Source organism: Triturus cristatus, chromosome 11 (assembly GCF_964204655.1).
Source record: "Triturus cristatus chromosome 11, aTriCri1.1, whole genome shotgun sequence".
In the NCBI taxonomy this organism is placed as follows: Eukaryota; Metazoa; Chordata; class Amphibia; order Caudata; family Salamandridae; genus Triturus; species Triturus cristatus.
This window is the reverse complement of record NC_140594.1, coordinates 191,108,553-191,131,971: the sequence shown is the minus strand read 5'-3', so window position 1 is coordinate 191,131,971 and position 23,419 is coordinate 191,108,553. Positions and strand designations below refer to the sequence as shown.

Genomic DNA, 23,419 nt, shown 5'->3' with positions numbered 1-23,419 from the left:
ATAGAAAACTCAAGCTTCGCTCTCATTGCCTATTTGGTGTCACTCAGTACCCCTCAGTGAAAAACAGCACCATAACTCAGTTATCCATCTATATTTCTATATGTAGTGCTTGCTTCAGGACATGAGATTTCATTTTCACAAATAGCGGAGCATCATTAATGCACGAGGCATGTTAATATGATCAGAGGCATAAAGCCCCTTTCGGAGTTATCGGCTTAAGAGGTAGGCAAGCAGTGCTCCACTTTCTTTCTCTCCTTGCTCTGTCCCTCTCTTTCCATCCATCCAATCTCTATTCGCTTCTTTCCTCCTCCTTTTTAGGTCTTGCCTGACCCAGCGCATGCGCTGGTCTGGGAAGACTTTTTGAGAGGGCTCCAAAATGTGCTACCAGGCCAGCCTAGACCTACACTGCCGCTTTGATGTTTGATCGCGATCACTTTCACGGCCGCACAGCCGCTTGGCATAGCCAATAGGTCTCGCTTTTGGGACCTTATAAGTATTTAGTTATGCAACTGGTCCCAAAAGCTAGACCTATTGGCTATGCCAATGCTTGTTTCCTATCTCTCACTATCTCCCTCCCAAACTCCAATTGCCTTCTGCAATTAATGTGTGGAAGCTGGAGAAAGTGGCAAAAGTACCAGCGGTATCTCTGGGATTTCAAAACTGATCTCCAATGGCTCCAGCCCGCCAAGGAAATGCCCAGTGGAATAAAAGGGCATTTCTGATCTGCAGGCACACACCTATAATAAAGGGTGAAGGGTTGTTAACAATTGCTTTAGCCGGGGGCAGAAAAGCTATAATTCTACATTGTAAATAAACAAAGGGAAATAGAAAGGTAAACATTGGAACATTGCAATACAAGTCCAAAAAAAGCCATTATTGGCCCTCTGCCATTCCATACTTTCTTATGCCCTTCCCTCTCACTTTGCAGCTATGCACTCTTACTTTACAACACTCTTCACATTAGGGTGGCACCATTTTGATCAACTTAGGGCTGACCAGGTCGGCTCTTGAATGATGTGATTTGAATGCTTGGTCACTTAACCTATTCAATCTACCATAGCAGCCATGCTAAGTCATTCAAATGAGACGAGTTGAAGCCGAAACACATCATCTAAACCAAGGTCTACTGTTTATATATTTCGGACGTTTTCTATAGCCACACCTATATGGCTTAGTGCCCTCGTGAGAGGGCTTTTCTCCATGATCACATTAACATGGAAAATAAAAGATTGATTATACCAGAGCATGGGAATGCAGTTTTCAGAGAGCTTAGTGAGGGCGGCAGCATAAAGGTCTCTGGCACATGCAGGTTTACTGCTGGGGTGAGGACTGCATTTGATGAGGCTAGGGGGCAGTAGAAGGGAAGTTTGGAGGGGATAGGAAGGCCCAATGGGTCCTTGGTGCTGCCTGCTGCCCAAGTCTGTCTTCCTCTTCTTTGTTAGTCATAACTTGACTAGCACCTACTCAGGAGCCCCCACAGACCCCTGCCCGCCGCACATCTACCACAGAGCCGCCGCCACCATAGCACCTGGACTATGCCGTACCATCAACGCCTCCATCGAATCTGGCATTTTCCCCGACGACTGGAAGCGGGCAGAGGTCAAGCCCCTCCTCAAGAAAGCCTCAGCTGACCAGATAGACCTGAATAACTACTGGCCCATCTCTCTCCTCCCCTTCGCAGCCAAGTAACTGAGAGATTCATCAATGCCCAGCTGACCATCTTCATCGAAGAGAACGCCATCCTCAACTCCTCCCAGTCTGGATTCCGCAGCAACCACGGCACCGAGACCGTGCTCCTCGCCGCCACTGACGACATCAGCATGCTACTCGACCAGCACCATACTGCGGCCCTCATCCTGCTAGATCTTTCTGCAGCCTTTGACACTGTCTCCCACCACACTCTTGCAGCCATTCTTCACGACGCGGGCATACGTGGTACCGCCCTTGACTGGATCTGCTCCTTTCTTGCTGGCAGAACCCAGAGAATAAGTCTCCTTCCCTTCCTCTCCAAACCTACAGAGAACAACTGCAGAGTACCCCAAGGATAATCGCTCGGCCCCACGCTCTTTAACATCTACATGGCCCCCCTCGCCACCATCGTCAGACAACACGGGCTCAGTGTAGTATCCTACGCCGATGACCCCCAGCTCATCCTCTCCTTCACTAAGAACCCTGAAGACACCAGGCTCAGCTTCCAGGAAGGAATGAAGGATGTTGCAGACTGGATGAGCAACAGCTGCCTAAAACTCACCTCGGAGAAGACAGAGGTCCTCGTCCTTGGGCCAGCTCCCTCCGCTTGGGACAACACCTGGTGGCCCCCTGCCCTAGGAAAATCCACCCACACCGACGGACCACGCCCGGAACTTCAGCATCATCCTTGACTCCTCCCTCACCAAGACCCGCCAGATCAGCGCTGTCGCCTCCACCTGCTTTAACTCCCTCTGCTTTCTCCGCAAGACCTTCAAGTGGATCCCCCCAAAGCCAGGAAGATCGTCACCCAGGCACTCATAACCAACAGACTGGACTACGGTAACGCCCTCTACACCAGAATCCACAAATCTTTCCTCCACAAACTCCAGACCATCTAGAACACCACGGCCCAACTCATCCTCGGAACCCCACAACACGAGCACATGACCCAACACCTGCGAGACCTCCACTGGCTTCCCGTCGAGAAGAGAGTAACCTTCAAGCCAATCACCAACGCCTATAAATCCCTCCACAAAATCAGACCCAAATACATCATCGATAGAGTATCTTTCCACGTACCCAAAAGAAACCTCCGCTCTGCCGACCTCGCCCTAGCAAAAACACCATGCATCCGCATAACTAGAGCTGGGGGAAAAGCCTTCTCCCACATAACTACAAAGGCCTGGAACGAGCTCCCAGTCAGCATCAGACGTTCCCATACCCTACACACGTTCAGAAATAGCCTCAAGACCTGGCTCTTTGGTTGAACCTGAGCTGCACCCCTCTACACCCACCCCCTAGCGCCTTGAGACCCTCACGGGTGAGTAGCACGCTCAATAATCCCAGATTGATTGATCGATCTTTGCCCAAAATGATGAAATGTGTGATAATCAGCATAGATGGTTGTAAGCATGTTGATCTTGGTTTGCTAAGGAAAATGAGGTAGCATCAATGAAAGGTGTGACGAAGTCTGATCTTCTGCAGGCTAGGTTAAACCTTGGGCTTTCTAATTGATGTAAAGGTGGCAACTTTTTAAATATAAAGTAGTGTAAGAACGAATTAGGTTAAAAAGAAACACACTGGAAGTCAGATCACACCTACAAAAACAGAGGTGCTTTCCTAGCTATAGGTAGTAGCAAAACTCCTAATATTCAAGGATCATGGAAAAGAGAAGATAATGTTATTCTCAACCTTACCCTTAGGCCTCTCAATTGTGAATATAAGAAAACTGGTATTAGTTTGGAATGGTGGCTTCGAAAGTCAGCTGCGACCCCTGCAGGTAAGAGCGGTGGGGCTGGGTGAGGGGGTATTTCAACGGACGATGATAAGGCAAAATTGATTATTTAATTTTCCTGCATCATCGTCTGTCGAAATACCCCTCCTCCCACACCCGGCCCCACCACTCTTACCTGCATGGGCCGCGGCTGTTAAAAGTGTGACTTGAGGGATATTTTATCCAAAGGCCACAAGTAGTTCACAGCATGTCTGTGAGATACCAACATTTACTCACATCCAACATAAGGTTTGAAATGCTAGCACTGAATGTGATAATGTATCACCAACATCGTGAACATCTGATGAGTTATAACTCGCTTGAACACATCTACAAAATATTATGCGCCACCCATGCATATTTCCCCTCTTGTACGACACCATGTAAAGCTCAAAGTGTAAAGAGGAGTCCGATATTATCTATCCGTTTCTTACGGTGTTAATAAAAGTATCTGGTCTGAATTGTTTTTGTTAATGGTGTGTCTCAAAGGGTATCATTGTATCATTCCTAACATGGGTGTGGCTAGCGAGCCAAGATGGCTGACGCACTCTAACGAGGCTCCACAACCTAATCCCATTATCCGCCACTAATTCTGTTCAAGCTCAACCATCCACTGCACAATCTAAGCAAATATAATTGCAGGGCTGTTGCCTGCCATTACATCTATTTGGGGAGCCGATTAACCTGACATTTTCGGTGCCTGCAGTGGAGTTGGTTTGAGGCCTGAACTGGTGAGGTGGGAAACTGCTGTGGAGTGCGACTGCTGTGCTAGTCGCCCTGTGGGGCTAGACCCAGCTGTCCTGGGCCGCCCCCACTGACCTGCTGGTTGCTTGCTCCTGTCAGGTGGGGACGCAATCGGTCATGCCGACACACCAGCCAATGCACCAGAGTGGAGTGCCTGCATTGCAAAGAAGGGTCCTTGGTGGAGTCTGATCAAAGGAGGCGAGAAGAGGTGAGTTACAGCTCAAGACATTGACCTGCTTGGCAGCCCGCCCTCCCCTAAACTGCAGCCTGAGCAAGAGCCCGGAGGTTGAGTCGGGCCTAGGCTGGACCGCGGGGGAAGGGGTGGAGTTGGGAGCCACAGCACTGCACCGCTCATTGCTACTGGCCTTGCTCAGAAGCCTACACAGAGACCGGCCTCACTCGAGGGACATTGCACCTTTGGCCCCGCCACCTTGGCGGGCAGGCAGACTAGCAGGGGAATGGGGTGGTGGTATTGGGCCCAGGCCCCCACTCCTGGAAGGGCCACAAAGCTGGACGTGAGACTTCAGACACGTGCGTCTCATCGGTAGCTCATACCTGCCAGTCAAATACATTAATGTTAATATTAACCAACAGACTCCCATTTTTTGGAGATGACTTTCACCAGCTTTCACACAAACACTGGTATTGTGGGCTCCTGACTCAACTACAGTCTGAGGGGAGTTGTGCAGTGCCTGGCCTTCGCCCCAGCATCATTCTTGCAACCTACCCAATGCTTAACAATGCCATCTCTAGATTGATACTCTTAGGTGGGCAAACCCGAAGAGGATTTGGTGATAATGTGGTGATTACTTGCTGTGCAGGGTCCTTGGCTGGTTCCCCTGCATACCGATACACTTGACTTTATTTGGATGTACCACTGTCCAGCGATCAATGATTTGTGACCAGGAAGCTCATCCCTGATTTGAACACTGAACAGCTGGAAAATCAAAATTTTTCCCCTCAAACATTCATAGAAGGGTCCATATAGCATGAACTACTCTGCATCACACCTGGGCCTGGGAGCAGTGCTTTGGTAGCCCTCTTGTTCTACGGACGTCCGCATCATGTGGCCTATCTTCCCTACTGTGCCGGCTCGGGATAGGTGGAAGAACTGCCTGGGCAACTACATGGGGAGAGGTGCCCCGCTTCTCTGTGCAACTGTTGCAGCAGTTACTAGACACCGACGGTGTTGTGCAATGACTCACTAGACTAAGGGCCAAGCATCTGACTGACTGGCCGAAGCCGTGGGCCCCAGACAAGACCCGGACATACACTGGGACTCCCTGATGCCTAGTGCCCAACAAATAGTCATGGGTCATTTACGCTCGAATACACCACCTGCACAGGCCCAGTCTGCAACGGACCCAGAGCAGCATACTGGGAAAAGCCCCAGAGACAAGCTGCTTTACCTAGATATGGCACTGAACGCCAAATTTGACACTGTACTACAGACAGTGGAGAAAATTGGAACCACCCTTGAACAGACGCGCACATCACTCGAGAAAAAGATAGACAAAGTGACTGCGGACTTCACTCTCCTACATGAAGACCATCCCAGACTGGCTGACAAAGTACACAACAATTAACTTGTGCTAGGAGAGCTGCAGCTGGCAACCCATGAGAACACAACAATAATACAATCATTGCTATAACGAATAAACATCCTGGAGCATAGAGTTGAACACACTGAAGGCTGCTCACGTAGGAACAACATACGGGTGGTGGGCCTAATGGAGGGAGAGGAAGACCAGGATGCGGTGGCCTACCCTGAAAGCTGGATACATGAGCAACTGCCTGAAGCTTCATTGTCACCTTTCTTTACAGTCGAACAAACTCATAGGATGCTGGCATGTAGGTGGCCACCATGCGCTAGTCCTAGGCCTTTCCTATTTCCCCTTCTAAACTACAGAGATCGAGAGGCACGTAAATTGAAAGAAGTCAAGGTGGATAACACCTTAGTCATGTCCACTCAGACTACACCGTATCTGTACAAAAGTAGAGAAGCTCCTTTCGAGTAGTCAAGCGCCGCCTCCGTGAGCTGGATATACTTTTTTTCCCTGCCCGCTTTGGCGTAATAGTAAAGGGTACCACTCACTTCTTTCATTCTCAGAAGATGCCTGGGACTGGATGGAAGCCACTGGCCTCGCAGTTTCTCACCCCCCCCCACCAGAACAGAGTGGATGCGCAATGATCTGAAAGGCTGCTGTCATGGTCGCAGCAGACAGGTCAACCGCCCTACTCCGCCGAAAGACATACCGAAACTGGAGCAGATTATCTCAGAGCAGCAGCAGGCCTTACATGTAGTAGCTGCAATACAAGAACATACTTTAAACTCAGATGCCAGCTGCACATAATCCTTCAGTGACCATGACTCCACAAATGTTATACTTGGTGGGCTGGAGCAGAGTTGCTAACTCCGCCAGTGGTAACACCACAGAGGGCTGATGAAATTATATAAAGCACACAATGATGGCCGGGGCTGCCGTATTGCTGATTCACTAGGGGCCTGTGGCTCACATGTGACAGCCCCTATTATGTACACTGACCACCCCAGAACAGAGCCTAATGGACACCCTATCCTGACACCAGAACGTTCGAAGCATCACGCTACCAAAATGCAGGAATACAGCACACCACAAAGTAACCCTCTTGCTAAACGTAGCTAGTATATTACACATTGCACACCAGGGGTTCTCTAAAGATAGTTTTTGCTGCTCATGTTCTCTTTGATCTTTGATTAGCAGACACACTCCGTAATTGCCAAAGTTAGGCTGAATGGTTTCGGCAGATCCCTGTTACATAGCTGCTCGAATAATGTTACAAGTGTTGGGATTACTATCCCACCACACTTTTGTGGGGTGGGATCTCTTGAGTTGCCCTGAACTGCCTGGCCCCTCTGCATGCCCTCGCTCACTAAAACAATGGGCTCTTCCAACTGCACACGCAATTGGTGTAGTCGAGGCAAATGACACAGCCTTAGCATGGTTCACACTAACATTATCCCACGGAACGAGATGGGCATGCCTTTGCGCGGCTATTCTGTATACTCCTACCTACAGCTCCCTGAGGCTGAATGTCTTTGCAGGCGCTGCCGCTGCCATATGTTTGCCACCGATTATTCCAGTTATGCCAGTGGGGTGCTAACCTGGGTTAGGTCGGGGACCCCGTTCTTGGCAGATGAGGTGGTGGTGAACAAGGACGACATGTATGTGCTTCTAAAAGGCCGCTTAAAAGGTTAACAACTCTTGCTGGGGGCAAGCTGTCTGGGCTACTAGCTAACTGGAGCGAGATCCCATGGTTGCTAGGGGGCGATTTTAACTCTGTCCTCAACACTACGTCAGATCGCTCATTCCCACCCCTTTCATGCAAACTATTGCCACGTCAAACACCCAGGTATTGAGTAAATGGCTCCATCACTGGTCCCTTATAGACATATGGCACAGACATAACCCATACACACTCATATACTCATTTTACTGTTCGACACCCGACTTACACGTCAGCAGAGATCGCATTTGAGGGTCACCCGCACTCCTTCCCATTATCAGACAGATTAACTATCTGAGCCGACGCACTCAGACCACAACCCTCAATCCCTGCAACAAGCATGGGAAATATGCCCATCAGTCATACCAATGTCGAGTCTCCAACAGGTGGCCGTGGAAGAATCATCATTCTGGGAGTCCCTTGGTGCTGCAACAATGGAATACTTTGACCTAAATACAGGCTTCACAAACAATAAGCTGATTGAATGGGACACCTTTAAGGTGACCATCAAGGGGCGCAGCTTGGGATTCGCGTGGAACATCCGCATACAGCTAGACAATGCCATAAACAGGGTTGAACGCAAGCTTTTACAGCTTGAGACCCAAGCAGTGACACAACCAGGAGGCATACAGCAATTAGATGAAGCGTGCAGTGAACACATCGCATTATTTGAGTGTCTACAGTGCTTGATTCATGCAGTACACTCCACTCAAACACATGCTGCATCAGATAGATAGACGTCTACTAGCATGGCTGATACAGCAAGAGCAGCCACGACACCCTATCTACGCCTTGCGGGCCCAAGCGGGACATCTCCTCCACACACACACACACACAACACCAATTCATACTGAAATGAACAGACATATGTCCATCTACTAATCGACCACCTACTTCTGCCAGCCTCACTTCAACAATTTATTTTCCCAAATTCCTGTTGCCCACTATCACTCCTACACAGTGAAAAGAATTAAATGAATCAATCACACTCTTTGAGATCTGTAAAGTCATCAGAGCCCTAGCGATGGGAAGAAGCCCAGGACCCTATGGCCTACATGACGAATGTTACGAGGCTTACGCCCGATACTGGCTCCACAGCTACAAGCCTTACACAAGGATGCCCTTACAGCTTCCACTCTTCCTCTGTCATTACATGAGGTACTGCTAATCTAATTCCCTTAGCCTGGTAGAGATCTGCCTGCACTTGGTTTTTACTGCCCTCTGGCCCTATTGAACACAGATTGTAAAATACTAGCCAAATTCATTGCTGATCGACTGGCGCCGTTGGTTCCATCCCTGGTCCACTCCGACCAGAATAGCTTTTTTCCAGCAGGCAAAACTTCACAGAATTAGAGATATTTTTTCTGGGTCTCTGCTTATTTCACACTCTAATGGCATTACTCTGGGTGCTTGGTACTTGACCTTGAAAAGGCCTTTGAGTCTCTGGAGTAGGAATTCCTTTTTATTGTTTTATCTCGAAATGGAGTCGGGGCAGATTCATTTGTCTGGTCCGTTTACTCTACACAGCACTGACAGTTTGGGTGAAGACGGGCTCTTACATCTCTGGTCCAATCCCAATCAATCGTGGTACCCTTCAGGGCTGCCCACTCTCTCTGTTGCTCTTTTCTCTGGCCATATAACTCCTAGCAGCCGAACATCACTCGTTAGAACGCATCGTTTAAAACACAAGTCGTTACAACAACGCGTTGTTACATCGCATGCCATTACAACGCAAGTCGTTACAACGACTTGCAGTAGGGGGGGGGCGCTGGAGTTTGGAATAGTATAATTTACTATTCCAACTCCAGTGTGTGCAATACTAGGGAAGGTGTTGGATTAAAAATCCAACAAATCCAACACCTTCTGCCCCCGACAGCAAGTTGTTGTAACGACTTGCGTTGTAATGGCATGCGATGTAACAAAAAGCCTTCAACTGCACAACCTGCAAGTTCTCCTGCCTCCGAACCTGCACCACGCCCGCCAAGCCAAACTCCAGCAGCGACCTCAAGTGCATCCTGCTCAACACCCGCTCCGTCCACAGACACGCCGTAGAACTCTGGAACCTCCTCGACACAACATCACCAGACATCGCCTTCCTCACTGAAACATGGATGAATGTCTCCTCAGCCCCCGACATCGCCATCGCCATCCCGGATGGATACAAGATCATCAGGAGGGACCGCGTCAACCAGACCGGAGGAGGCATCGCCATCGTCCACAAGAACACCATCCGCATCACGACCGACGCCGACGACACCCTCGCCACCGCCGAACACCTCCACTTCCAGATTCACACCGACCCAAAGACGACCCTCAGAGGCACCCTCATCTACCGACCCCCGGGACCATCACGGACTTCATCAGGCCACACGCCCTCCACTCCGCCGACGACATCCTCCTAGGGGACCTCAACTTCCACCTGGAGAGCAACAAGGACCGCAACACCGCCACCCTACTGGACAACCTCGCCAACCTCGGCCTCAAGCAACTGGTCAACACCCCCACCCACAACGCCGGCCACACGCTTGATCCCGTCTTCTCATCCAGCAAGCACATCAGCTTCAGCCACTCCACCGAACTCCACTGGACCGACCACAGCTGCGTCCACTTCAGATTCAGAAAAACCACAACCCACCACCACCCACAACAGGTTCCTCACAGGAGCTGGAGCAAGATCACCGCCGACCAGCTCACCACCTCCCTCAGAAAGAACCCACCTGCCAGCACATCAGACGCCAACGTAGCAGCCCGCAACTTCACGCAGTGGCTGACCGCCTGCGCCAATGACCTCGCACCATTGAAGAACCCTCCCAGCAGACCCAGAAGCAAGAAAGCCCCCTGGTTCACCGACGAACTCAAGGACTCCAAGAAGACCTGCCGCACCCTCGAGAAAGCCTGGCTCCACGACCGGACCACTGACAACATGACCGCCCTCAAACACGCCACCCGCAAGCACCTCCAGCTCATCCGCACCACCAAGAAGAAATCACTGAAGGAGCGACTGGACAACAACGCCCACGACAGCAAGGAACTCTTCAGCATCGTCAAGGAGTTCTCCAACCCCAGCACCAGCAACAACGACATCACCCCTTCACAAGATCTCTGTGACTCCCTCGCCTCGTTCTTCCACCGCAAGATTGCCGACATACACAACAGTTTCGGCACACCATCCACGCACCCAACCACCGAACCAACGAACCCCACCGCCACCCTCCACACCTGGACCACGGTGACCACCGAAGACACAGCCCGCACGATGAACACCATCCACTCCGGCTCTCCAACCGACCCCTGCCCCCACCATGTCTTCAACAAGGCCGACTCCACCATCGCACCCCAACTCCGGGACATCATCAACACCTCCTTCAACACCGCCACCTTCCCGGAGAGCTGGAAGCATACCGAGCTCAGCGCCCTACTGAATAAACCAACAGCGGACCCCACCGACCTCAAAAACTTCCGACCCATCTCGCTCCTCCCTTTTCCCGCCAAAGTCATCGAGAAGATCGTCAACAAACAGCTTGCCGCCTTCCTCGAGACGAACGGATCCCTCGACCCCTCGCAGTCCGGTTTCAGAGCCAACCACAGCACCGAGACCGCCCTCATCGCAGCCACCGACGACATCCGAGCCCTGCTCGACAACGGGGAAACAGCGGCACTCATCCTCCTGGACCTCTCCGCAGCATTCGACACGGTCTGCCACCGCACCCTAGTCCAACGCCTCGACAACACCGGCATCCAAGAGAAGGCACTAAAGTGGATCATCTCATTCCTCACCGGAAGAACACAGAGAGTCCGCCTCCCCCCGTTTCGATCCGAGGCCACCGAAGTCATCTGTGGAGTCCCACAAGGATCATCACTCAGCCCCACCCTCTTCAACGTCTACATGAGACCTCTAGCCGCCATCGCACGCCAACACAACCTCAACATCATCTCCTACGCCGACGACACCCAGCTGATCCTCTCCCTCACCAGAGACCCCGACACCGCCAGAACCAGCCTACACGAAGGGATGAAAGACGTCGCCGAGTGGATGAAGAACAGCCGCCTGAAACTGAACTCAGACAAGATGGAAGTCCTCATCCTGGGACCATCACCCTCCGCCTGGAACGACTCCCGGTGGCCCCCAGCCCTGGGCACCGCCCCAAGCCAACAGATCACGCATGCAACCTGGGCTTCATCCTGGACTCCTCCCTCTCGATGACCAGACAAGTCAACGCCGTATCCTCATCATGCTTTCACACCCTTCGCATGATCTTCCGATGGATCCCGACCGAAACCAGGAAGACGGTCATCCAGGCCCTCGTCACCAGCCGACTGGACTACGGAAACACCCTCTACGCCGGAACCACAGCCAAGCTACAGAAAAGACTCCAACGCATCCAGAACGCCTCCGCCCGACTCATTCTGGACATCCCCCGACGCAGCCACATCTCCAGCCACCTGAGGGACCTGCACTGGCTCCCCGTTGACAAGAGGATCACGTTCAGGCTCCTCACCCATGCACACAAGTCTCTCCACGACCTGGGCCCCAAGTACCTCAACGACCGCCTGACCTTCTACACGCCCACCCGCCCACCCGCCAGCTACGGTCTACCAGCCTCGCCCTCTCAACCGTACCACGCATCCGAAGAGCCACCGCCGGAGGCAGATCCTTCTCCTACCTGGCGGCCAAGACATGGAACTCCCTTCCCATCCACCTCCGGCTGACCCAGGACCACCTCGCCTTCAGGAGACAACTCAAGACCTGGCTGTTCGAGCAGTAGCGGACCCCTTCTCCCAAGCGCCTTGAGACCCTTCCGGGTGAGTAGCGCGCTATACAAACGCTATGATTGATTGATTGAACGACTTGTGTTGTAAAGGCATTACGATGTAATGCCTGTGTTGTTATGGATGTTTTCCCTCGAAGCCACTATTCAAACACCAAGCGCAGATTGGGGCATCCCCCTAGGAGATGGCACACACACAATTTCAGTGTACGCTAACAACATTCTGCTATAATTCGGGATGTAAGGTCAATTCCCCGGTACTGGCTCAAACACTTGATGATTTTGCTGCCCTCTCTGGTCTGCGCGTTAATTTGAATAAATCATCCCTCTATCCATTCAATCAAATGTGCCCAGATCCTGGTTTCACACTTAACGACATCTCCGTAACATGGCAACCTGATACTTTCCGCTATTTAGGGATACGAATATATCACAAACAGGCAGATCTACTGGATGGTAATCTTGGGAATGCGATAGCGGCTCTTCGCTCCAAAATGTCCTTCTGGCGCAGGGTTCTCCTGTCTGTCATGGGTCGGGTGGCCCTACTTAAAATTGTGGCCCTACCAAGGCTACTTCCGGAGCAGAGGTGAACCAGTGCCTGTTCCCCACCCTAAGCGCACCTGCTTCATGTTCTTTCCAACGGCGGACCCGCCGTTTACCGATTTACAGGCACTCAAGTTTGGGGATCACCGTTACACCGGTGGTTCTGACATTGAACGTGGACCGTTTACTTAAGTCCCTTTTACATCGCCTTTTTGTACTGAGATCTCTGGCATTCCGGAGCTTCGTTTTCCACACTTTTCACTATTACAAGGACTTTCCATTGGTCCCATCCTCGCCACACCAGCCGGGTCGGAATTATCACCGGCGGAGTGACCTCACCTGACACCTATGCTTTACGTACAGCCCTGAAGAAGTCATGGCATACTTCCCACTGTGACAAAACACGTGTTGGCTGGTTGTGTTCATAAAGATTAAACAATTTGAAGAGACCATAAACAACTTGCGTGGATCTTATATGCTAACATTTTGAATACAAGAGACTTTGGCAAACAGTACATTTACCTAGTAACGTGTGCCAAGGACATTGCTTTTCAAAGCTACTATACTATTTCACTAACTTGCGCTCCTCTTCCGTACACATGAAGGTACCATGAGGGAATTCATTTGGAGCAACTCTCACTGTTGTGTAGCCCTCTTTAAGCTCTACTTGCCTACTGACCAGGTTGGACTAGCGTTTACAAACTAGAACAATACTACCTCGCTTCACAGCTTCAGTGGGTGGCAAGGCGGATGGCAGGACTCCAGCTACCTGACAAGGCCACACTCACACCATCCTGGTCACTTTTAGCACTAGACTCTGAGAACAATGACAGTAAGGGAACACAATGTGCACAACTAACACATACAGTACCACCCAATTGAAAAAATGTTAGATGCTCAACTTCCTGTGCTTCACTGTCATCCAAACCACAATCAATAAAAGAGTACAGCTAGGAAGGAACATCAAAAAATAGAGTCCATGAAATCTTTCCTTCAGGTTTCAGTAACCTTTTATTTTTTCAAATTTGCTGATTCTTCAACGAGTTGCTTCAATCGCAAATACAAAATCGATTTGTAGATCACAGTTGAAATTTCTATAGATCAACAGCCTTTCTGCCTATGCGTTTCGTCCTTCCCTTAGGACTTCATCAGGGCTTGTATTTTAGAGAGAAGAATTCTCTTCTTTTTCTAAACATCGAATACTTTGTGTCATTCACCGCTTGGGATTTACTCACTTTTAGCACTACTTCAGTTGTTCCACCCTTGGGCTAGGGGGGAGCCACCAGAGTCCCTGCTCCTTAGAGTCACGTAGCGATGTGATCATGGAAGCCTAGATAAGACACGAGCGTCGGTACCATATGTGCCAGTGCTACCTCTGCTGTGCACACCTAGGGACCGAGCTGTCACCACTTCCACAAAACTATCCCTATGGCAAGAGTTTGGACTCCACACTCTAGGTGAACTGTTCTGGTGTGGTGCATGGATACCCTACGACACACTGTTGGAGAAGGATGACCTGCACCCAGGCCAGATCTTATTAAATAATTTGCTGCTTGTGGCCCTAGGAAACAAACGGGGGGACTTGACAAGAGAACACCAACTAGTAGATGCATATCATGGGGCAGGGATGGCATCTTACCAAATGGTTTGCTGCCTCACTCCGACATCACATTGCGGTGTCACTGTTGTCCCCGAGGCGGAATTGGGAGACAGACATGCTGCGTCCCTATACAGACAAAGAATGGGCTGCAATATTAGGAAGCCCCAATCATATTCCCCGCAACACCCAATTCCGCCTTATACAATATTACATAGTACAGAGAGCATACTTTATCCCAGCTGAAATTAATAGATATTTCAATCGCACAGATGCTGCCTTACCAAGATGTCCCCTCACAGACGCTGACCTCTCCACATGCTATGTCTTGCCAGACACGTGACACATACTGAAAGTCACTCATACCCACATTATATAACTGCATGGGCGCACAATGCCTCATATATGGGAAGTATATGTGCTACACCTCTTTCACAGAAATAAACGGCAGAAAGTCACTAACCGTTTCCTCGACCTGGGCATACCAGTTATGTTAAGTTAGCAGGTTTTGTAGAGAGCACAGGTGCCTCAGCAAAGAGGCATCCTAGCGGTAAGGCAGAAACATGGAGGCTGATGACAGGAGAGAGAACACTAAAACGAAGGGAAAAGATGAGTTTTAATGGCCTTAAGGAAAGCCAGATAGTTCTTCATGGCACAGATGTATAGTGGCAGAGTATTCCAAAGTTTGGCAGCCAATAAACGAAAGGAGCACCCGCCCGACCGAGCCCTTCTCATGCGAGGCACAGTCACCAGGTGTTGTCCCATCGAACGAAGTTGGCGCGAGGGAGAATAAAATGAGAGCAGGTTTGACAAAATGCCAGGAGAGGAGGATTTCAGAATTTTAAACGTCAAACAAAGGGCCTTGAATTCCACTCAATTGGCAACAGGCAGCCAATGTAGCCGCCGAATTGCACTGGAAGTGGGACAGGTTCTAGGGAGGCCCAGAAGAGTTCTGGCCGCAGCGTTTTGAACTCTCTGAAGTCTCAGGACTTGTCTTGTAGACCCCTAGAGTACATTAGCATAGTCCTGTCTTGACAGGATAGACGCCTGAATATTCATCTGCCTGATGGACGAGTCAAAGAACCCCAGCAGTGGTTTGAACCCCCCTAATATGCCAAAGCAAGTCCCTGCAACTTTCTTAGTTTGAGGCTGAAAGCTGAGGGCAGAGTCAACCCAGACACCTAGATCTTTCACCACCTGCTTTGGGGTGGGTGCACAGCCCAGTATGGCCGGCTACCAACGTTGCCCCCATAGCACCGGGTCTCCCCCTACCAGCAGAACCCCCTACTTACTCGAATTCAGATGGAGACAGTTGGCAGTCATCCACTTGTCAACAGCCGTAAGATCGTCCTGAAACTTAGAGATCTCCCCCATGGTGTCATCCGAAAGCGCGACTACCAGCTGTGTATCATCCTCATATGATACAATTGTGAGCCCTTTGCTCCTCGCCAGAATTGCCAAAGGTTGTACAGTACAAGGTTAAAAAGCGTGGGGCTCAAGGCAGAGCCCTGAGGAACCACTGGTTTGTTGGAGTAGGTCGTGGAGGCGAATGGAGGGGCCACCACCTGGAAGGTCCTATTATAAAGAAAGGAGACAAACCAATCCAGGGCAGAGCCCACAATACCCACCTCTTCCAACCTAAGCAGCAGGATCTGGTGAGAGACCGTATCAAATGCAGCACTGAGGTCTAAAAGAATCAGAGCCGACGTATGACCCTCATCTAGAGCAAGCCTAAGATGCTCGATGACAGCTAGGAGAGCAGACTTCGTGCTATGACCTGAGCGGAAACCATTCTGAGAAATGTCCAAGCAATTATTCTCCTCTAAGAATCTAATGAGAATAGAATTGATGTGAGTCTCAGTGATCTTAGCGATCCACGGCAAGAGTGAGATGGGGCGAAAATTTGCCACTTTGGCTGAGTCCGGGGAAGGTTTCTTAAGCAGAGGAACCACCCTGGTTTGCTTCCAAGTACTGGGAACAACTGCTCTGGACAAGGATAGATTGATCACCTGGCTCTGAGGTGACAAGAGCACTGGTAGCGATTTCATGAATTGGTCGGGCTTGAGTGGGTCAGCAGGGGAGCCAGATTTAATCTTATTACATAGCAACCCTAGCTCCTCCAGAGAGACCAGCAGGAACGCAGCCAGTGTATCTGTAGGGAGTGGTCCAGGCACATGGTCAGGACTCATGTAAATGTCCAGTATTTGGAAAGCACGAACAATTACCCAAGGGTGTCAAGGCGCTGGGGCCATCGGGAAGATTAAGCAAGCTATTGCCCAGAGTCACATGGTGCTGGGCTGATCTGCCACCGGCACCAGGGATCAAACCGTGAGCCCCCGGATTCCGCAGTCAGTTGCCCTGGCTGCTGCGCCACACCTCTTCCCTAACTCATGGCAGCATGAGCAAAGATCTTATAAATATTCTCCAGCAGTGACCAAGGGACGGATTGCAAAGCGGTGGAAGTCACCCGAACTCCCTAACTTAACAGCCTGGAGACGCTCACTACTGCTATGGGCCAAGGCTGAACGTTTTGCACCACAGGAAGAAGATAAACTGGGCCTCCGCAAAACCCCCATAGCTGCTAACTGGGACGCCATACTACATGACTTACAGAATGGGCTGCTACCAGAAGCAGATCTCCCAGACACCATGACCCCGCAGAATCGAGAATAGTAGACCCATCAACCTCAAACATACTTGGCGAGCTGACACCAGGCTCGGAGCCGGGTGCTTGCTTCCCACAACTGCTGCACCTGGGTCCAACCGTCTTTGCGCTACAGACTGCATTCACACTTATTACACAGGGGGCGTAATCACTTTAGTTGGGCCGAGTGCTTTGTCCAATTCATTTCCCTTCCACCTCCTGTTTCTAAGAAGTTGAAGCAGGCCTAGTACTCTCCTAATGTCCCGCAGAGATGACCCCCAAACATATCAACTGCCACCGCTCGCCACACACTATTGCCCCGGATGCATCCAGCGCACCCACCCTCGCGGGCCACTGCTTGGGTGTTTGTCGCTGAAATTGAACAGGAAGCAGAAATGTAACCATTTTGAATGTCAGGCACAGCCGTTACCATTGTACAATTGATACTTGAAATGTAACTGTACAAATAAAAACAGCTTTAAAAAAAAAATCACTGTATCATTCCTAACTACATATAATCCGGGCTTTGAAGGTTTCCTAAAAAACATATTTGACTTTACTGAAGCAAAAAAATCACAGTGGTTGCACATTTAGATCACAGACGTCTTAGGTGACTCACTCTTTCCTAGTTATGTCTTCGACGCCTCGTCAGAGGTAGTAAGCGCTATATAAATGCAATTACAATACAAGACAATACTTTGCCTCTTATAGCCCATGATGCCCTGTCACCCATATCCGAACATATTTGATCGGCAACCCCCCACACCTCACTTTTCACTCATACTTCTTTGACATGCGTGAGATCTGTGTGGAAAGAAAATCGGGAAAAAACATACACAGACCAAAGGAAGTTTGGAATATTTGACATTAAAAAGTAACCCTGAACTGCAGTGAAAGAAGGTCTCACCTGGCTAGAATTTAAGGGGGGGCTTTATTTGTGAACTGTGGGTAGGTGTACAGGCCCCGCTTAGATCATAAAAAGGAGGTAAAGGAAAGCCGTTCGATTGCTTCCGTCACAGTTCAGCATCCAATAGGGCGCACCGTGCTTTAGAGGTAGGTAGCACATTGGACACTGGCACACCAGCTCATTAATATTCATGAGCAAAACAATGCACTGTGAATTTCACTTGGACTGTGGTCCACCTTGGTCAAAAAGCCTCCACCGAGTGAAAGATCATAGCCAGTCCCCCCAGTTCTGCAGGCGCCACGATGCAGTTGTTCCAGCTGCCACAGCAGGGGTCACAGGTTCAGGGCAGAGGGCAGAGAGGCCTACTGACCTTAATCAGCAGAATCCATTAGCCCCAAAGAGGAGGAAGCAGCCCAGTGCAAACTTGTAAATGTTTCATGCCGAGGCTGGCTGGGAGGCATTAGGTACAGTGCACTGAGATTATATACTCTCTAAATCCTATTGCAAATCAATAAAAGGTTCTATAGAAATTCCATGTACGCACTTCACAGCGCTGTGCCACAATAGCATTGTCGGCACTGCCCCGTCCATCGCACTGCTGCTCCACGCACCATGCTGACACATAACATATTGCGACATACAATTACACATTAAGCACTGAATGCCCATAGTGCCTAGAACCAGCTGAAGAGTGTCCCCAAACGTTTGTAAACAGCTCCGCGCACCCCAAATCAGTGAGAGGCATTGAACTGGCCACATTTACACACTGAGCTCTCTGCAAACTGAATTTCCTTTTAGTGCTGTAGTTCAGCGACCCTACAACCAGGGGCCAATTAAAGGGATCTTTGGTGCCCTGAAGATGCGTTTTTAGCATTGCATTTTAAAAGATAACTCTTGTTTGTAAAAGATAGTAAGTCCGATTCACCAAAATGTTGTCATAAGTTAGTGTGACTTACTTGTGTAGCATTCTCAGTGATGAATTTATAAAAATGTAAGTGAAGGGGAACAACGTAACCCTTAGGAGTCTGCGGCTGGAAAGCGGGGGCTGCCAAACACCAAGGCCGCCCAGCCTTGATTTCACTCTATGCCTCTTTCTTCCATCACCCTCCGCTTCCGGTTTCTTTATCTCACTCGTCCAGGTTCTTTTTCAACCCTGCTTTCTGCCTGCTTCCCCACCTTTCCCCTTATTCTGTCTCCCTCTACGGCCTTTGTGTCTGCAGCTCGGGGTCAAAGACTGAAGATGCGGAGGAGCCCCCAGGTAGCCACATCCGTGGTCCACCAGCTGAGCTGGTCAGAGAAGGGTCTCGAGAGTAGGTGGGCCAGGAGGAGGTGTGCTTGGGACTGTATCCAGGGGCTGCGACTAGTGAAGCAGAGGGCGCATCACCACTTCCTCATCTTCAGAGATGCAGAGAGAGAGCCTGTCCTCAGCTAACTCACACTGGCCAATTCTTTGTACCACTGCCATGTGCTAGGAAAGCCAATTTCCGAAGCATCCTTTCCCATCGCACTAGAATGGTTCGTTTAATTGAAGAAGCTAATCCTATCCGTCGAAGAGGGAGGGCTGAATGTATGGAAACAGCCTGCGGATCCATCTGTCTCGTATATATAAAAATAAACATTAAACGCTGCCAGTCAGATCTGCTTCAGGGAGTCTGCGGAAAAGGTTTCAGTGATTTGCACCAATAGGGATCGAAGCCATACGCTAATTGCTTGTTCATTGTAAGTGATTTCAGGTCAGCCATACTCCAGGTCGCGCGTATGCATCACTACAGTCTATGCAGGGCTCGCCTTCTGCTATTGGTGGGGTGGGGCAGTGGGAGTGGACCAATCAGTGCTATTCTTTGCTGATGGAGACCCCGGAGGAGCGCGCAGTCAGTCCACTGCGCTGCTCACTGCACTCAGATCTCTACTTTCTAAACCATCCATCATGTTCACCCTTGGTCTATCAGGCCACCGTACCGTAGGAAAAAGAATTTAAAAAAAAAAAGCATTTGCTGAATCTTACTCAAATAAACCGTGCTCTTTTCTGTTTGACATAGATAACAGTTACTAGAAGTAAAACTGATACAGGAAGGCAAACTAGACATCTCATTTCCATTGACGCTTGTAATTCTTTTTTCATGAAAATCTCAAATTGTAATGTACCGGATATAGATCAGACCTGGGTCCGAAGGTGTGGGGGGGGTGAGGTGCAGAGTGAAAAGTGGGAGTCCCAGATGAAAGCAGATTAGAGAAACTGGGATGCGGCAGAAAAGGGAGGAGAGTACATAAACCATGAGGTACTTTTAGGTGTTTTGTTTTTAATTTTATTTTTTACATTATACATGCACAGAGTTAGTCAAGGGCTGAAGATGGAAACAGAATCCAGATCACCCAACAGAAAGATCAGCGAGGCAGGCACTAGATCACACATCCACCGAAATCCGCGCAATGTACATCTGTTCATCGAATTCACACAGACTGAGCTCTTATAAATGATCTCTTTCTACAAAAACTGGGAGTATCCATGCCAGGCTGCCAACTCTGACCATCTAGTGGGACTGGGGCAAAGTCAACCACGTCTAAGACGATTGAACCAAGTCAATCCTAGCCTATGACTGCCTCTGCCCCGGCCTTTAGAGGTGACGGCCTGTTGGCAAATCTCCAGGTCTGCCCATCAGCCAGTCGGCCTCTGGGAACAAGGCGAGCCATGGGTCCAAGTTGAAGCAGCCTCAATCAGTGTCTCCGCTGTGGAGCATCTGGGCTAACACCAGCTTACCTTTCAGTTTTCCAACTGCACCATTAGATTGTACTCTGAAATAACGAGTACAAGAATATTGCGACACACCAATATCGTAGACAACATTTCGAGAAGGTAAATGCATATGGGAAAGTGTAAATTTCCTATTCTTAACTCCACATCTATGTACCACAACTTAACTCCCATCTATGTACATGTGGTGAAAGGACATTTCTGTGGAATTTGGTATAGAAAATCTATACATACTTACCTTTCCATATTATGGTCCTGGGTACTTTGTCTATGGTATTATTAGTGTGTCACGATATTTCCCACTCCATATTCAGGATGCACACCACGCCATTATACAGTTTTCCCCTGAAGCCCAATTAAACTCAAAAACATAAAGAAACACAGTTCAAGGAGCAAGCAACCACAAACCAAACTTGATGACAAACCCACTGAGCTCTTATTTAAATAGCAGCATGATAAAAACACTTTGCAAATCAAAATTAAAAGAAAATGCCAAATAAACCGATCTTCTAGTGACATAATTTCACACCTCAATATATAACACAAAATAGTAATCTAACCACAGTTCATCTGTAAAAAAAACCTGCACTGTGAACCGCACCACCACCACCCATGAAAGGACCTACTGCTGATCCATTACACACAAAAAATCTAAGAAGAATAATGTTAGCTCTTGGTGGAAATTGAATTGCACAGCTCTGCACCCTGTAATGCAGCTCTGCTCTACATCAGATAGGCGTGGACTTCTTCCTTCAAACACAACACGGTGTGCCAGATGAATCGAACACATATATGTGTCATTTTCCCCCCGCTACTTCCCACTTCTTGGAGATGCGGACAGCGCCAAGCACCCAATGTGGCACGAGCAATGCAGATCCCAGTCTTTCCGACAAGTTAGAGTGCTCAGCTGCCAACATCCAACAGGACTGGACTCCACAAAACTACGCATAGCAATTCATCCTTGGGAGTGCTGGGCCATCAAGTCATGCCAATGCGCACTCAAAGGTCTTTTTTCTCCCTACTGAGATGGAGTTCCATCAAATCTTGTCAATAGCAAATCAGCCAAAGCGAAGCATGCATACATTAGCTGAAATGTATGCAAAATGCTCATTCACCAAAGCATACAATTATACCAACCAAGCCCCACGATTGCAAGCAGACAGCTACAGCTGTTCTCCCGCACAGTCAATAAAACACCCATTCACACTTTTGGACCCGTTTCGCGGGGATCCGTTGGAATCCTCAATGAAACCTGGTTGATTCAGCAAAGGGAAGCAATGCACGCATCTAATGAAAGAAAAATGTAAAGGCGCGTTCCCCGAACCATGCTGGTACACCTTGGCTGTAGCAAGCACACAGCTGTATCTGGATTCAGTATAGACAACATTCGTGCACTGATTTTTTAAATCAGATTTTTTTCCCAAAGTTTAAGGTTCGCAGTGATCTTTGAACCCCTTGGCTAAGATCTCATGCAGTGTGACAAAAACTCTGCAGATGAAGGGAATGCGAGCAGCCCATGAACACCCTGGCCAGCGGCGCACCGGGCAAACGTTACCTTAAGACTGGAGGCAGATGGGGGGCTTTAGGCACAAATCCTTGCGCTCTGTGGAGTGGACCCTTCGGTGCTGCCGGCGTCCCTGCGGAGTTCTCCGGAGCTGGGAGTCGGACGGGTGGAAGGATGCTCGGCCGGCGCTACTCTACATTTCTGGAGAGGCAGTGGCACACACGGCGCAGCTGTCAGCGCGCTGATGAGGGAGAGAACGCCTCTCCCCTCGTCCCTCCTTGTGCAGCCGCGCAGCACTCACTCCGAGCAAGCAGCCTGCGCAGGCAACTCTCGGGGGCTGGGGAGCAGCAGAGAAATCAATAGCGCTCATCTGCCTGGAGCCTGCCAGCCAGAAACGCTGCTGCAGAGCATGCTTGAAGGGGGGCCGTCTCTCTCTCTCTCTCACGCGCACACACACCAGACGCACGCACGCGGAGGCTTCCCCGCTGCTCCCGAACTACGTTGTATCACAACGCACAGCTTCTCCTTGTTGGCACTAATTGCTGAGCTAAACATGGTTAATTTATACGCAGGAATTCCACAGAAACATTCCTAACCTCTCGCTATGCTTTGCTCTTCACACCCCCACCCTTACACCCCCTGCATCCCCCCCTTTGGGTGGTTCATTTATGGCAACCATTAAATGATAATCTGAGGGAGAGGCCGCTTCTCGGTGCATCCATTTTCGTGGCTGAAAAGGGCTGTTTTGCTGAGGGGGTCAGTTTGCCGTAATTCCCCTTTTAATTAAAAAAAATGCATTAACGCACGCCTTCTGGAGATGAAATGAATAGGTGGGGTGTGTAAAACGGGAGGCCTGCCTTCCGTTGCATAACTGAAGAGTGAATACAGAAGAGAAGCTTTGCACCTCTGTGCTTGTGAGGCATGTGTTTTCTTCCAGAAGCTTGAAGTCCTCAATGGATGAATGAGTTGATGACATCATTTTTTTACTGCAAATTTCATTTGGCCTCAAGTGACACGATGGCTGTTGGAACGGAAACGTACCTCGCATGTTGATGGGCGTGTTCCTAGGCCCTGAGAGTCAGTGAATGCCCCAGCTGCAGCGGCAACTGATAATCTGATTTTTGGTCATGAGTGAACACAGATCGTGTGTGCGTGTGTGCGTGTGTGCGTGTGTCCGCGTCATGACCCAGTGGCACACACTTGGACCAGGAGGGGAGTCCAAGACATTA

General features: G+C 49.7%; 1 protein-coding gene across 1 annotated transcript in view; it reads right to left on the bottom strand.

Moving 5' to 3' along the window:
• RPH3A (rabphilin 3A) overlaps positions 1–22,619 on the bottom strand; it is an 889,811-nt gene extending 867,192 nt beyond the window's left edge. Inside the window, exon 1 of the mRNA XM_085633027.1 lies at positions 22,242–22,619. The gene's annotated coding sequence lies outside the window, so the exon portion shown is untranslated. The remainder of the gene's footprint in view (positions 1–22,241) is intronic.
• Between the last annotated feature and the right edge of the window lie 800 nt (positions 22,620–23,419).